The following is a 15519-nucleotide window of genomic DNA, read 5'->3' on the forward strand; positions in this document are numbered from 1 at the left end:
ACAGGATTAGGCTCTGATGGCCCAGAAATGGCAGGGACATGACCATGTGGGACAACAGCCTGGGTGACATCTGTAGATCAGTGTACTGAAACACATCCCTCTCCAAAGACAACATTTTCTTCATAACCCCATGATCAGTTCATTTGACAAGACTTACATGAGCCCAGTTACTAAATGTTTTTGAGGACTTCAGCTTCAGATCAGATTCTAGAAAACAAGATCACGCTTTTTAAAACTCCAGCATCAGTTTTGTAGAGATGGGTGTGATCAATTCATCCTGTTCAGTATCTCAGCAGGGCAAGAGAACTATTAGGAAAGTCAAGTTAATTCACTTGGTGTGTGTGTAAAGATACAAGCAAATAAAACTGTGAAATCTCTCACCCCCCCCCCCACACTTGCAGTGAAAGAAGCACAGCTGACACCTCATGCTGTGTAAATAATCTTTTATTACTCAACAGTTCATGTTATTGATTGCATGTCCTTCGGCCAACAGATCAATAGATGGAACAGGGTTCTAAGTATTGACAACAGACTTTGAACCAGCTCTCTCTGTTTTTATTTAATTTATATCCAGCTTCAGTGAGAAATAGTTCTGGTAATTTTGTCCTGACAATTTATTTTCATTGCATTCTTTTCAAGTTTTGATGACAAATTACTGTAGTTGTTTGTTGCTGTTGGTTGCACTTCATCTTGATTTTATTTATGATGTAGATAAAAAAAATCCATTCAAAATACATCATGTCATTAGGTGCATACTAAAAGCACAATTTTTCAAATGCAAGGAATAGGTTTTTGCTTGGTAAGGAGCAGAATTCTTTGAAGGGGAAGTACAAACAAAAATCTCAGCTAACAGGCCATTTACTACTAGTAATATACCTATTCCAGACTGAAGACAACACACTATTGACTAGGTTTAATTCAAATTCCTGACCTAATAGAGTTCACTGCCAGCCTTTAGAAATTTTATGCGTCTCTTCACGGAGCCATGGAATCTGTATAAGAGCCTGATACCATTTTCTAAATTAGCAATAGTGCTGTCCTTGCAATATGGGCAAGTTACGGAAACTCTGCATCCTCTCCTAGGAGCTGGAGAAATTCCTCTTGTGTATTTGTAGTGGACTTTGATATGAATGAATGAAGCGTTCATGAAAAGCCATCTCTTATTACAATTATATTTACCAGAATATTTGCTATTCAAATTATAATTAGTAATTGATTAAAGTAATTCATGAAATTTTAAGTGTTGAAGTTTTCAAGTGTTTTATTTTTCATTTGTTGAGTACAAATGTGTTGTTTGCTAATATTTGCCCCAGTTCCGACATTGACTTATTTAGACTTAATTATATCTGTAGTCTTAATATTAGCAAAATGACAACATCAGTGTTTTTCTTTTAAGTCAGACTTTACCTCACCTGCTGAACATAACACTTCAGTGGAAGGGCCTAAGAGCTCTCACTTTTAAATCAACCTTTCCCTGCTTCTACAGATGTGATCAGCTTCTCTCCTGGTGAAACTTCTCCACCATCACCCAGTTGCATCAGAGGCCATTTATAACCAATGCAAGGCATGCTGTTAATAGTTATTGTCTAATAATGTGCATTTTAGTCTTAATTTTAGTATCTGAATAGCCTGGAGAAGGAATGCGTCATACTACCCATTTCCAGATCCTTAGAATTTAAATTAAAGCATTAGAATCTGTGAGAAATCCTGAGTTTCATTTTACAGTATACATTATTTTAAAATGAAGTTTCAACTTCAGATCCATTTGTCCATCACACTGATTGGTTTTCTTTGATTTCTTCCCTGTATGAAGTTAGTTGGTAGGGATACTTTGAAAACTTACCTGGAGAGATGGGGAGGGAGCGGGACGCCATACTGGGAGCTGATAGCGAAAAAAAGTGAAAAAGATCACAGGAAAAAAAAGTGGTAGAGTCAGGAGGAGGCAGGAGTGGCTCCCGCATTGCCTTGGGCACATTTTATAATGGGCCAGGGCTGATTGGTTGGGCAGACACCCAATGCCAGCATAAAAGACCTGGTGGAAAAGAAGCTGAGTGGACCAGAAGCAGAGTCCTCAACTGGCCTGGACAGGCCGGAGCACTCAGGCGGTTCCAGTGAGGGGACCTGGTGGAGACCCTGGACAGGGGTTTTGACAGAGGCACAGGGCCAGGGAGGGCCCAAAGAGATAGCTGCAGGGTTGATGCGGACCAAAAGGAGCAGCAGTAGTGACTGGAGTACAGCCGGACCCAGCAGGGCCAGGATCCAGGCACCACGGATGACAGCAGGTACCAAACATGGGGAGAAGGCAACATACCAGGGGATGGAACACTGCCAAAGCCGGACGCCACGTAGACACGGCAAGAGGAGGTTGCAGGGGGTGCTCGGCAAAGAAACATCACTATTAGCCTGCGGCCGAAGACTCTGAGAGACTGAGCACCAATAAGGTTCATATCATCAATCTCAATGATGCAGGTAACAACATTGCAGTTGGCAGTAGGTGGGGTGTAGGGGAGGTGGAGCCCCAAGGAGAAGGAACAACAGGAATGACCGAGGGAAGACACCAGGGGAGGCAGAACCAAACACCGTTCTCCCGATACAACAATTACCATCATCAAAGACATGGCAGGTGAGACCCCTGGGGGACTGACCCGAAGTCATTCCAATAGTCAGGCTGTGGAGTCCTAGGAGTCATGGCGAGGTTCGAGAAGAACCCACACTCATGGCATGCAGGGGAGAGGCACAGGAGACTACTGATACTTAAACCAATTAAATATGATGGCTAATCTACCTGTGAGACACAGCAAGTTCTTAATTTATGATTAGAGCTCTCTTTGGCCAATGACACCAGAAATTCGATTATGATTTTTGGCTTTCTATAGAAGTCTTCTGGTGTTCCAGGAAGTTATACTATGAAAAGCCAAAACTACCTCAACTCTAGTTTTCCACTGGTTTTAATAAGGAAGCTTCTGTGCTTTTTCCAAATCTGTCTTGGGATTCTTTCTATACTAGGCATCTCTTGCTGGTGGTGTGTACTTGCACTGCCACTGAAGGGACAATTCCCCAAGTAGTCCCCAGCATCTGCAGTATTTATTGAGAAGCAGAATATTCTGGTCTTCTGTTACATGATCCATGTCTGACTAATGGCATTGCCTTTAGCAAGTCAGCTGGAAACCTTTGATAATTTAAATGTTCTGCTCAACAGAATAGCTCATTTAAGTCATTTTTAAAAGTGTTTTGAACTTAAAAGAAATCATGTTCTTCACTTCAGAGTTTGATTCCATTCCATTTCCCACATTTGTTGCTTTCTAAAGGACCTGAAAGACTTGACAAATATTATTTTGTTTGGACTTCCAACCACTTCTGCATATTAACACAACAGCCTCATTGAAAATGGCTAAGGCCAAAGACTTAGGAACCAACAAGCTGCTACATCATCCATTCGCTTCCATCAGTGAGGCTGAGCACCTACATCTCACAAAATATGGTTTTCAGACATTAAGACCTTTGAGTTTGGTTGGGTAATTATTTTGCAAAATCAGGCCCTGCAATCTTGCAAGGGAAGCTGTTACACACCCAAATACAAGATTTGCAAATTGAGGTCACAGGTCAACAGGAACTATGTTTGGTTAGGTAACTAAGGGGATTTTACACTATCTATTTCATATAATTTAACTACTATTTTCTTACTGATCTGATCTCTTGAGATGACTTTCTTCTGGTTAAGCCCTTTAGCCCACATAAGGGAAATCACTTGCAAATTTCCATGTACAGGTATCTAAAAAAATTTAATTAACTATCCTGGTTAAACACTGACTGATGTCTATCAAGACTTCATCTTTGTGTTTCTTCAGTGTACTTTGAGCAAACTACATGTTAGAGACAGCAAGTTTTTAGCAAGTGGTCAGAGCTCTCTTTAGCCAGTGACAGCAGAAACTCAGTTATGATTTTTGGCTTTCTATAGAAATCTCCTAGTGTTCCAGGAAGTACCTGATACATACATTAGATCTTTACAGAACTCATCTTCCAGATAAACAGATGGTAAAACTAAGGTGGTATTTTATGACCTCATATAAAACTTTGCTGTTTCATCTCTAAATTGTATTTTTTTAACACTATCCTCTGTAGTGGTAAACTGTGCAAGGTAACATTTTAAGTACCAGATTCCTGCATTTATCTGAGTAATATCAGTAGCCTTGCAGGTTATGTAATTTAAAGTGAGGTTTCATGCATTTTACTACTGCACGATTGAGTCATTGAATTACTATTTTTACTTGCATAAAGAAAGATTAGTAGGATTAAATGCACATGGTAGGTTTTGAGTGGCAGCCAGTAACTTTATTTGACAGTCAGCTTATTAGGATTGTTGGCTGCAAGAGCCAGAAATCCAAGCTGCATATCTTACAACAGTGATTGCATGACTGCTTGTTAGCTACTCTAATGTAGATATAAAGTTTGACATGGTCTTTCTATTTAAGAAATTTGTATCACTACTAGCTTAGGAAATGTGTTCCATTCAGGGTACATAATGTTCCCCTTATTTACAAAATTTTGTCTCCTATCATCAAGTAAGGTAACCCTTAGAGTGTCATGTGACCTGTGATTAATTATGAAACATTACAAAGGCACTAGAAGTGACCTCATATTAAAATAACAACAAAAATTATTTTTATTTTCCACTTAATTCAATATTCTTAAAACACTAAATTTAGAATTAGTTTTCTGTTCATTTATAAGCAAAGATGTTAGTCATTGAGTTTAAATTAAACTGCTAGTGGCCAAGGCTTAATAATATGCTTGTATATGTTTTGTCGTCAGGTAAGTATCTCTCTGAACAAGGTAGTTTATAAGGTGCCACACTTCCCTGCCTTCTGCATAACTTACATGAATAGCTACCTCTCCCTTGGTAGGTATACTGCTAATTTCAGGAAGCCATCTTGGCATCTGCCTACAAGACACTTCTGTAGAGTTATGATTACAGTAATTTGGAGGGAGACTTCTGTACTGTATCTGTACTAATGGACTGTGTTCTACACTGGATATTTTCTACTTTAACCCCCCCCTTCAATTTTCACTAGAAAAAAAGGAATTGTAGTTTCAGCTAGGGAGCAAATACTTTGTACTATTCTGTGTTTGCCACGTGACAAAGCAAGGACCTTATCTTCCTTTTTTGAAACACTTTGTAGTGGACTAAATTTACAATGTTACCGTGGGAGAACAGTTTTTCAAAGCTAAGTATACTCAGGTTTGTTGATTTTTTTTTAGATACTTAGCATGCTGCATCTATTCCTGATCAGCCAATTCACCCATGAGGATGAGGAAGTTGGACTCACTGTGCCTTATAGCTCAATAGCGTAACGGTAGGCTATGTTCCATTTGTACAATATTTATCATGTCATGCATAAGGGGCATAAGGCACACAGCTTGATTTTTAGCCTCCTAGGTGGATTTGTGAGTCTGTTAGCCAAAACAGTATTTCTGGATCCGTGTACAATGTAAAAGGCAGCTAAAGGTTAACAAGTTGAAACACAATCTCTACTGGTTGTGTGGTATTTCAAAATTCTAGTCTTAAATAAGACTCTGAGTTCTCAGCCCCTATGCTGAATAGGTATCTGCTAGATTGGGGTGATCAACTTTTGGCTTGCAGACCAAATCTAGCCTGGGGATGCATGTCATCCAGCCCCTGGGCTCCCCACGTGTCTGGAAATTTAGCAGCAGGGAAGTGGTGGCAGCGTTAACTCCATGAGGAGCAAAACAGGGATAATGTAATGCTGCATGCTACATTGAGCCGGCACACAGAATCTGGCTGGCACATGGCCAGATCTGGGTGCCCAAGGACCAACTGTACATGCTGACCCTTGCAGAATGCAGCCCACAGACTGACCCTGCACCACCCGTCTGGCTCACAGGGCTAGAATGCTAGGTGCCACAGTGTTAGACTATCGACAGAAAAGCCTAAGCTTTCTGGTGCCCTAAAGCTCGTACAAGACAACTTCAATTGTGGAAATCGGGGAGCTCGTTGTCCCTAAGAATAGTTTGTTATTGGGGCTGGAACAAAGAAACTCATGCTTCTGCCCAAACAAAATAGACAAGAAAATTTACATGCAGCTGAGGCTTAGAGAGAGATTCCTTCTTAGTGCTATCAGTAATTTGAGTAGAGCCTGTTTGAGCTACTATTGCTAAGGTTGGGCATAAGTTTCTACTCCTGTTAAATGTTCTGTCTTTTGCCAACCACGTTAGTTATGTAATGAACCCAATACCAGCAATTCCAGCTCCCCAAGGCCAGACATAAAGTGCTGAATGCTTGAGTTTTACTCATGAATGAGCTTAGGATTAAGTAAGCCATGAATTTTCTAACTTGAAGATAGCACGTTGCTTTCAAAAACGTGAAGTTTTAGGTCTCAGAATAAATCGTGCTTTTTGTTTTCTATATAGATATGTTCCAGATGTCATAGAAGAACAAAATGGAAAGGGTGTGAAATCACGATGCCAAGATGCTCTCACAGCTTCCAGGAAATGATTCTCTGCAGCAAGGCAATCTCAAAGAGCCTCTACACATTTGTTTTCTTTTTTGCAGTTGGTTCACTTGCCCTGGTGACAGCTTGCCTGCTTTTCAGAAGTTCAGGCTAACTTAAAAAAAAAAATTTTTATCATTGCATAATCTAGCAACATTCATTTCCCACATTTAAAATGCATTTTGCAAGCCTGAAATCACTGGGATACATCAACCAAATCAGTCATGGGACTTGGGACTCAACTATGCAACATAAAGCTATGACAACCACGTCATCTTCCCCTCTAGACTACCCACTCCAGCCTTTTGTAGTTGGCATTACAAAAGGAAAAGACAATTCTACAAACACTTATTGATTGAATGAGGCTGAGGTGGAGGTTTATAGTGTCCCAAAACAGTTCACACTCTCTCCCTTTCAATTAAGCTTACAGGGCTTAGCAGTGTAATGAATTGAAGGCAATTCAATTAATACAGTACCCTAGCTATATTTTCTTAAAGCAAGACTACAACAGAGTAATGAGATTCAACAGATATTTAACAGTTTGGATAAATTTACCTAGATCTATTTTTTCTTTCATGCTTATGGAATAAAGTACAAAAATCCAAGGGACTCAAGTAAGTCTATGCAGAAAATTCCTATTTCCTGATCTTCCAGCAAGAATCACAAGACTGAAGAGTAGAGTTGTGCAAAGCTTCGGTCCCTGATTTGATTTGGCAGGGATTTGGCCCAATTTGGTGGCCAAATCTTTGAATCTGAATCAAAATCAGGAGACTCTTTAATCTCTCTGAATTGAATTGGAACCCTCTGGAATCAATTTGGAGAGATTCAGACAGATTTGGCGATTCTTTTGATTTCTTTCTTCAAATCAAATATGGCCAGTTTCCAAAGGATTTGGCGCAAATTGGGGACAGTGATTTGATTTGTTGATTCGGTTCACTGTCCCCGATTTGATTCAGCTGAACCCAAATCTGAAGATTCGATGCTGATTCAGTGAATCAGCGAATTAGCCGTAGACACAACTTTAAATGTTTTTGCTACATACTTCGAAGTACCAGGCGCAGTTCATGAACTGGGGCAGATGGAATGTTCCACAGGAGTGCAGGGGGCTCCTCAGTCCACTTGACAGCAGACCCAGAAGTGGACCAGATGCGCTTCCAGTCCACTTCCAAGTCCGCCAGGGAGGGTCCCCCCAGCTCGGGTTCCCTCAGCTCAGCAACTGGTGTCTCCTGAGTCTGGGGGAGCACCTGGGATCCCCCCATAGTGAATCACTGGCGGTGAACCTGGAAGTGGATCGGAAGTATTTCTGGTCCACTTCCTGGTTTGCTACCAAGCATTCCCCCACCTGCCCCCCCATACTCCTGTAGGATGCTCCATCCGCCACAGCATTGCAGCATTCATGAGCCACGCCTAGTACCTCGAGGTATGTAGAAAAAACATTTAAAGCTGTGTCTATGGCTGAATTGCTGATTCTCTGAATCAGCATCAAATCTTCAGATTCAGATTAGGCTGAACTGAATCGGGGACAGTAATCTGAATCAACGAATTGATTACTGTTGCCAATTCAGGCTGAAGCCAAACCCGAATCAAATACGGCCTGTTTCACATACCCCTACTGCAGAGTCTATGGAGAAAGGACACATATGCAATCTTTCAAATGCACAACCCTTCAAATGCACAACCCTAAGCCTTAAGCATTAATGCAGAGTCCATAGGTATGCTGGAATGAGCTCAAATTTCTTTTTCCAAGTGTGATGAGTTTCACTCCCTGACTCTCCAACAGCTGTTCCCTTCTATTTTACCACATCTTTTTTCCTGTGATTTTTTTAGACCAGGGCTGCCCAATGAATAAGCCCCCACAGACCACACGACACAGGTTGTATGAACGCTCCCCTGCAGCACATACCTGCGCATCCTACACTTCCCCGGTTGCATTATGCAGGTGCCCAATTGTAATTTCCCCCTCCCAGCTGCAATGTACATGCACAGTTCTCCTTACACAGAACCCTGAGCCTTCCATTCTCTCCCCCAGTATGTGCGTGGAGAGGCCTAGACTCATCATCAGTTCTCTATGCTACTGTAGTGCCCCCCTCCCGCCCCCGCGGTAAAGGCAAGAAGTGGCAGCTGAATCAGGGCTGGAGACTGGTTGCTGTTGTCACCAGAGCTGGGGAGGAGGGTAGTGGCTGGGTGAGAGCTGAATGAGGCCCACAAGTTGGACAGTCCAGGTCTAGGCTGATCCATTTAAGATCTGGTTTGCATTTGAGGGATGGTCTTTTCTATTGTTTCTAGGATTCAACAATTCATTCCAAGTCCAGGGTTTATTTAAAAAACTAAGCAAAGTAATGTAGGGTAATTAAATTTTATTAACTTATTGACAGCTTGCATTGCTCCCAATTCAAAATGTATTCCTTAAATTCCGTAGCTGCAGATTTTTTGTTCTTTAGCAATAACTTCGTCTTTTAGGAAGTTGAATACTTAATAGTATATTCAATAATTGGGCCACATCACCATAAATGGCTGTGAAAAAAATCAACAACTCCTGCTATGATAGTCACAGTCATCAGATTGTCTAGATTTTATTTTGAGGTGAAGAGTTTTCATGCCTTGGTCAGATCATTTACTTTTGTATGCAATTCAACTGTGAAACAGAGATGATTACTACTTACCCCTTTCAGAAGAGTACCTTAAGGCAAGATTCAGACTATTTTGTGGAGGTTGGTGTACTTGAGTGGAAGGCAGTATTTCAATGACAGAATTTCAGTTATGCTAGTACCACACATGCAAAAACTGCATTTGAGAACATGGCCATGTGATGAGCTACTATGAACTGGGGTAGAGTGCAAACCAATTTAGGTTTCTTGTATCTCAGCTAATATTCTAGCACAGGGTATCAAAGATGCAGCCTGTGGACCTGTATAATCCAGCCCAAAATACTGCCCATGAGACTCAGGATGGAATTGCACGTGCAGCACACCCTAAAACAGTCTGAACGCCACATGAAGAAAATGGGACTGGTCCAAGGTGCGTGCTGCATGTGGCACCTGCACCAGATAGACCAGCCCACATACTGAATCCAGATTGCACAGACTATAGGCCTGATAACAGTGTGTGGAACAGTCCCATGCCACTCCTTCTGCCCACAGGACCCAATGCGCTTGATAACCCTGTTGTAGCACACATGGTCTTACCATAATAAGGCAAAGCACACTCTTTTTTGCCTTTTCTTTTTGGAAAAGGAATCATGCATCAGAAGTGCTTAGGAAGCTGAAAGTAAAACTTTTTTTAAATTTACATTAGCAGTGAGAAGGCTGTTACAGCAATAGGCTTCAGTGTAGTTCTTCACCTTGAGTCATAGTGACTTAAATGGGTGGCTTTCCAAGTAACTTTCTCTGTTGACAGTTACTGTCTTTGGACCTGTTGAGGCAACACTCTTTCAGAAGCTATTTGCAGCTGGCTCTACCACAATATTTCCCTTGTCTTTCTCTCTCGCATTTTCACAAGCCGTTCTGCTCATAAGATTTAAACGTAGCTGATAGTCTTCCTTTACCTAGCATGATGAGTGCAAGACAACTCTACATCTTAAAAAACCAGTCCTAAAACTTATTTATGATATTAGTTTTAAAGTTAGGAGTCATGTTTTTCCAAAAGTGATATTGGTTGCAGGATTTAAGACCTTAAAAGCCTTTATTTTTTGGAGCTGCTAAGGAACTGCTGTCTGATGAAGCAAGACATCTTAAAGCTCTCAAAATCTAGTACCCAATAATTTAGCTTCTCTGAACTTGTATTACTTTCAGAATATTTGTGTGTTGTGGGAGTGGAAACAAAGTGCCTAATGAACAGGAATAGGAGTGTTTTTCCCATCAAGGATCTTTTTTCTTTTATGTGTACATACTTAGAGATTTTCAACTTAAATGTATTATTATTTTGTACAGTATTAAACCTGGCCAAACAATGAATGACATCTATTGTCATATACGACAAAATTATCTATTCTTGATATTTATTCAAACAAAAATACATTACATTTAAAACTGCATAAAAAGTAAAGAACTATTTCTTGAAGCTTCCACAAAGAATCAACAAATTCATGTCTTTCTACTTGAAATGTCCAAGCAGGTATTTGTGAATCCTCCCCCGTGCCAACCAACCTATATTTCAAGTTACATTACTTAGCAAAAAACATTTCACAACTGAACAGCAAGTCTCAAGCGTTTGCTGCATGCATTACCCAATACCTTTAGCTGTGAACAGGTAACAGTCTTATATAGATACACTTGTCTAATCCAATCATTTGTAAATGACACTAGTTAATAAGTTTACTTCACAGTTATTTGCCAATTGATCACCTATATGCCCTTAGTAACATAAGTTAACTCTAAACATTTATCACACTTACTGGCATTTCTATAAATTCCACTCAGATTAAAGTATTGTATAGTATAAGTTGTTAAGAATCAAGCAATATCAAGGTAAAAAAAAATCTAAACACAAATGCAGCCTTACTGGTTACTTTCTCCTCAAAAATAAAGATTGATGCACATATTATGCAGCCCTCTGTTATTTGAGCCTGAAATTCTAATAAGATGGCATCCTAAGTGATATCAGTTCAGTTGTAAGGATAAAGGATTGTTTGCTTTATACTCTAGAACAAAAGTTTGGTTTGTGTATTTGATTACACATAACTGGACCAAAATGCCTCAGTAGAAACAGCAATACAACACAACATAAGAAAAGCTATAAAACTATACTCAGTCAAACTTTAAGTAGATATCATGAAGACAAACATATTCATAGCATTTGTATATATTCTGGAGCATGTTTCATTTTGTTCTGGACTCTACTGTTAGAAACAGGAATAGGCCTTCAAAGTTAACACTTTAAATTTTGTCTCCTGCTATTTGTTTGGTAGTCTAATTAGTTTTCAGCCCACATCCTCTCTGTTTGCCTAACCCCTCCCCCCGCAATTGTGGATGAAGTTTGACACGTATATAAAACTCAAGTGTCACAGTAGACCATAGATGGGTAATAATTATCTCCATGGGTGGTCCTCACTAGTCCTATGGTATTGGCTCCTCTGACCTTTTAACGTATATTAAGACAGACAAATATTAGCTACTTTTAATATTACTTTTCCAGAAAAGCAACTGCTACTGCTGCCATGGCAATATTCATCTACTATAACTGGCACATGAAGTTGTCTATATCAATGCCTGGGTTGCCAAGATACCTGGAGGTCTTTCTGCTTACAAGTCTCCATACTGTGACAGAAATTGTCCTCTCTTTACTAACAGATCATGGTTTGTTGCCCTCTGATGGCTGTTAAGTGCAGTGCATGACAGTAACATTTGGATGCCAAGACTCTTAGGCCTATTTGATCAAGCACCAGCAAGTTTTGCATGCCTAGCTCCCACTAATAGGTAGAGTTTCAGTTGTACAAGGCTCCTGAATTGGTAGCCAGTTGCATATCTGAGATACTGGGGAAGCCAATGTAGATGATGAGCAGGGATCCTGGTTTTCTCTGATAAACCCTCCCCCAACAATTTTCAGATTAAAAGTAACCCCAAATCCACATTTGTCCATGATTAAAATTAAATGCCACATACATACATTCATCCCCCACCCACACACACAGGCACCTACATGCACAGTATTTTTTCATTTTAATCACAAAAAAATGGTTACTTTTTTAAATCTGAAAATTGGATTTTTTTTTTAAATCAGAGACAAACCCAGGATACCTGATTATGAGTAGTGCCTACTAAAAGAAAAACTTCAAAGTCTCCTGAGACTACATTACATTATTTGAAGTAGTGAAAATCCAAAATGGACAACTCTGTTTAGTTAGTCACCTAACTTCAGAGCTAAGGAAGCCGTTTCCTGCCACTGAAAGCAACAAAAAGGAAAATCCCTGCCTTCCTGGGCCTCTTGGGCTCAGGAGGATAAGGTAGCAAACTTGACTATATCCCATTCTAGAAGCCATCTTGTAGAGCTGGAAAGCATTTTGCTGAAACCAAAGGGTCGTGCTATTTTTTTTTTTTTAATTTGCCCTCTTCTTTTTTTTTGAAAGAAATATAGGATTACTGCCATTCCACAAAGCAGCGGGTATCAAATTAACACACCACATGGAATTTTCCAGTGCCATATGGAGTTTATACACTGAGTTTGTAGCTTGCAAAAACAGGAAAAAAGAAAAACTGTCCCAATTCAGGAACTAGTATATTAAAAGCTTAAAACACTCACAGGTCCAGGCATCCCACTTCATTGGCCACTTCTAAACTATGCCAATTTAACTGCTGCAGGATCTGAATGAGATGCAAAAGATCAAAAAAGAAGTTGTTTACCCTCCTTAGTTGTAGCTATTTATTTATTTTTAAAGAAGCTCCATTCCAGGTACAGTGTCAAAAGTCCTTAGACAAAATCAGACTTCTAAAAATAGGGCTGTTGGGCCTGCCTATATAAGTTGAAACATGTTTCTCCAAGGATGGTATTCTTGAAAAGCTACACCATTTCAGAGTTACTCAATATTCTGTTCACTCATTCCTTTCACAATCATCTGGCATTAAGTGACTTTGGGAGTTCTGCCTTACTTTTTGGTGTTGTTATTATTTTGTCCCCTTTTTTCTTTTTCTTCTTAACTGAACACCAGTTTAGTTTTTCTATCACTATGTTTTCTGTGACATAGGGTTTTAAGCCACCTGGGCCAGGGACTGTTACCTATTAACTGTACAGAGGCAGACATAATGGGTATCTTTAACCTTGGGGCTCCCAGGCTCTACCCATAAAATGAACTGAAATACTTGTCTATCAAGTGTCATTAGTAAGGGTGTACCTAAACCACACTGAGGCAAAATAAAAATAGCAGGCCACTTGCAATGCATTGCACCATTTGCACTGTCTTTCTTGGTGCCCCCTCCCCCACCAATTGGCTGAGGGGGTCCAGTGACCCTACCCCTCATTACTGATTGGCTAAGAGAGCTACCCATCATGTGGACCTGCCCCTTGCTGCTGATTGCAGCCCTCTCAGTCAATGAGCAGAGAGGGACAGGGACAGGGGCAGGGACAGGGGGCAGCCACAATCTTTCCTGGTGATTCCATGCCAAAATTGCAGGGAATTGTGTTTTTGTGGAAGCCACATCTTTGTGCCCTCAGCCTAGCAGGTTTTTTTGGGGGTTTTTTTTTGTTTGTTTGTTTTTAAACTGTATTTATGAACACATGCCTTAGGAATTTGTTCCTTACTAAGTTTTATAGATACTTGATCTGTCATCAGTCTCACTCACTTTTTGTACTAAGTTTGTCTTGGGCATGGGAGTACAGGGATACAAACATCCTTCAGGTCACAACAAGTATCAACCCTGTAACGAAACATATTTTACACAAACTTCGGAGAGCCAGAGGAAGGATGGTTAAGCATTTGAATTTTGTAGCTCTGCTTGTAGGGAAAGAACAACCCTACATCACTTATACTCCGATTAAAAAAGAAATCAAACCCGTATGCCCCAAAATACTTTATTTTTACACTGCCAGTGGCTTCCACAGCAGTAAAATTGAGATTTGTTCTGCAATGAATTCAAGGCATTTTCTAATTCACAGAGTAATAAATTAGCAAGTCAGGTAGTTTCATCAGTCATTACTTAGGCAGAGAAAGGACACTTTATCATGGCTATCGAACAAGTCTTCAAGAGACCAATACTATCTCTTCCATGTACTCTCTTCACTTCCGTTTCTGAGGATCATGGAGGGGTTTGTCTTCCTGAAACTGTGGCAGGATAACTGCTTTGGAAAAGCTGTCAGTGTTCAAAATTTTCTTATTTTTAGAGTATCATACTGAGTATGTGACAAAACATTAGAAAATGCTCTCAGCAGCATGCTAGGCATCCCACCAATATCACTGGAAGCCAGACCTCCTTCCAACAAAGTCATCAAACCAAATCCACCCAAGTGATGCAAAATAAATTCATCCATCTTATAACAGAGTGGGAAATAATCTTGCCTGCCCCCTCCTAGTAAAAGTTAGGCTAGGTGTTAATTGTATGAGACTGTCATGGAATCTCATTTCTACAGGATCAATAATACCAAGTTACTTCGGGATGAAAGCAATGGATACTCTAATCTTAATTCTTTCTGAAGATTTTTTTTCATTGGAAGACTTATCACAATGAATTTCAACAAAGATTCATGTCTTTGATTTTGCCTCATAATTAATAAACAATTCTATCAGATCCCAATAGCTACATTCTATTGAGCTGTGAATAAGATGGTTGAAGTTTGATTATTTTTAAAAACACGGTTAAGATGCTGGTGTTTCAGCTGGAAAACCTGATTAAGTTCACAGTTAGGAATCCTCCTCCTCACTCAAGAAACCTCTACTGGTTGGGAAAGCAACTCTTTTTTTTCTAGTTAAATGGCTCATAGGAAATATTTTTTGTAGTGAATCATGCCTTGCCACAGGGTTAGACTTCAGCACAAATCTGTTTTCTGAGAACCTGGAATCATTACTACTAAAATGTTTCATACTATAAAAGTTAAGCACAGACTTTTTCAAAGGGCTATTTTAGATGCTCAAGGATGAAAGCTTTAACAAAATCACAGGAAGAATAATTGATTTAATACAGCAGAAGAAAATGCTTTACTATCTTTGGCTATCTACAAAATAGAGCTGCTGTCTAAAAAGCTACTGTCGAAAATAAGCATTTTTGAATAAATGTTTAATACTTAGTGTAAGTGGATAAGTGCTCTAGGGATTTCTTCCACCCTTCAAAAACAATATTCAAGTGTTCTATTAAGTCTGCTATGGAATAAATTTTGTAGCATCTATTGAGTCTTTTAAAATATTAAAGGAAGCATCTCAGGCCCCTGGTAGATGTTATATTTAAGACAATTAAACTTTTCATCACATCTTAAATAGTAACCTAGCCACACTTTCAGGTAATTAAGGGCGAAACAAAACACAAAGCCAACCACAAAAATTTATTCACAAGGTTAGTAGAAATTTTGTGGTTGGTTTTCATTTTAC

The sequence above is a fragment of the Crocodylus porosus genome, unplaced genomic scaffold (genome assembly GCF_001723895.1).
Source record: "Crocodylus porosus isolate Cpor-Errol unplaced genomic scaffold, CroPor_comp1, whole genome shotgun sequence".
In the NCBI taxonomy this organism is placed as follows: Eukaryota; Metazoa; Chordata; order Crocodylia; family Crocodylidae; genus Crocodylus; species Crocodylus porosus.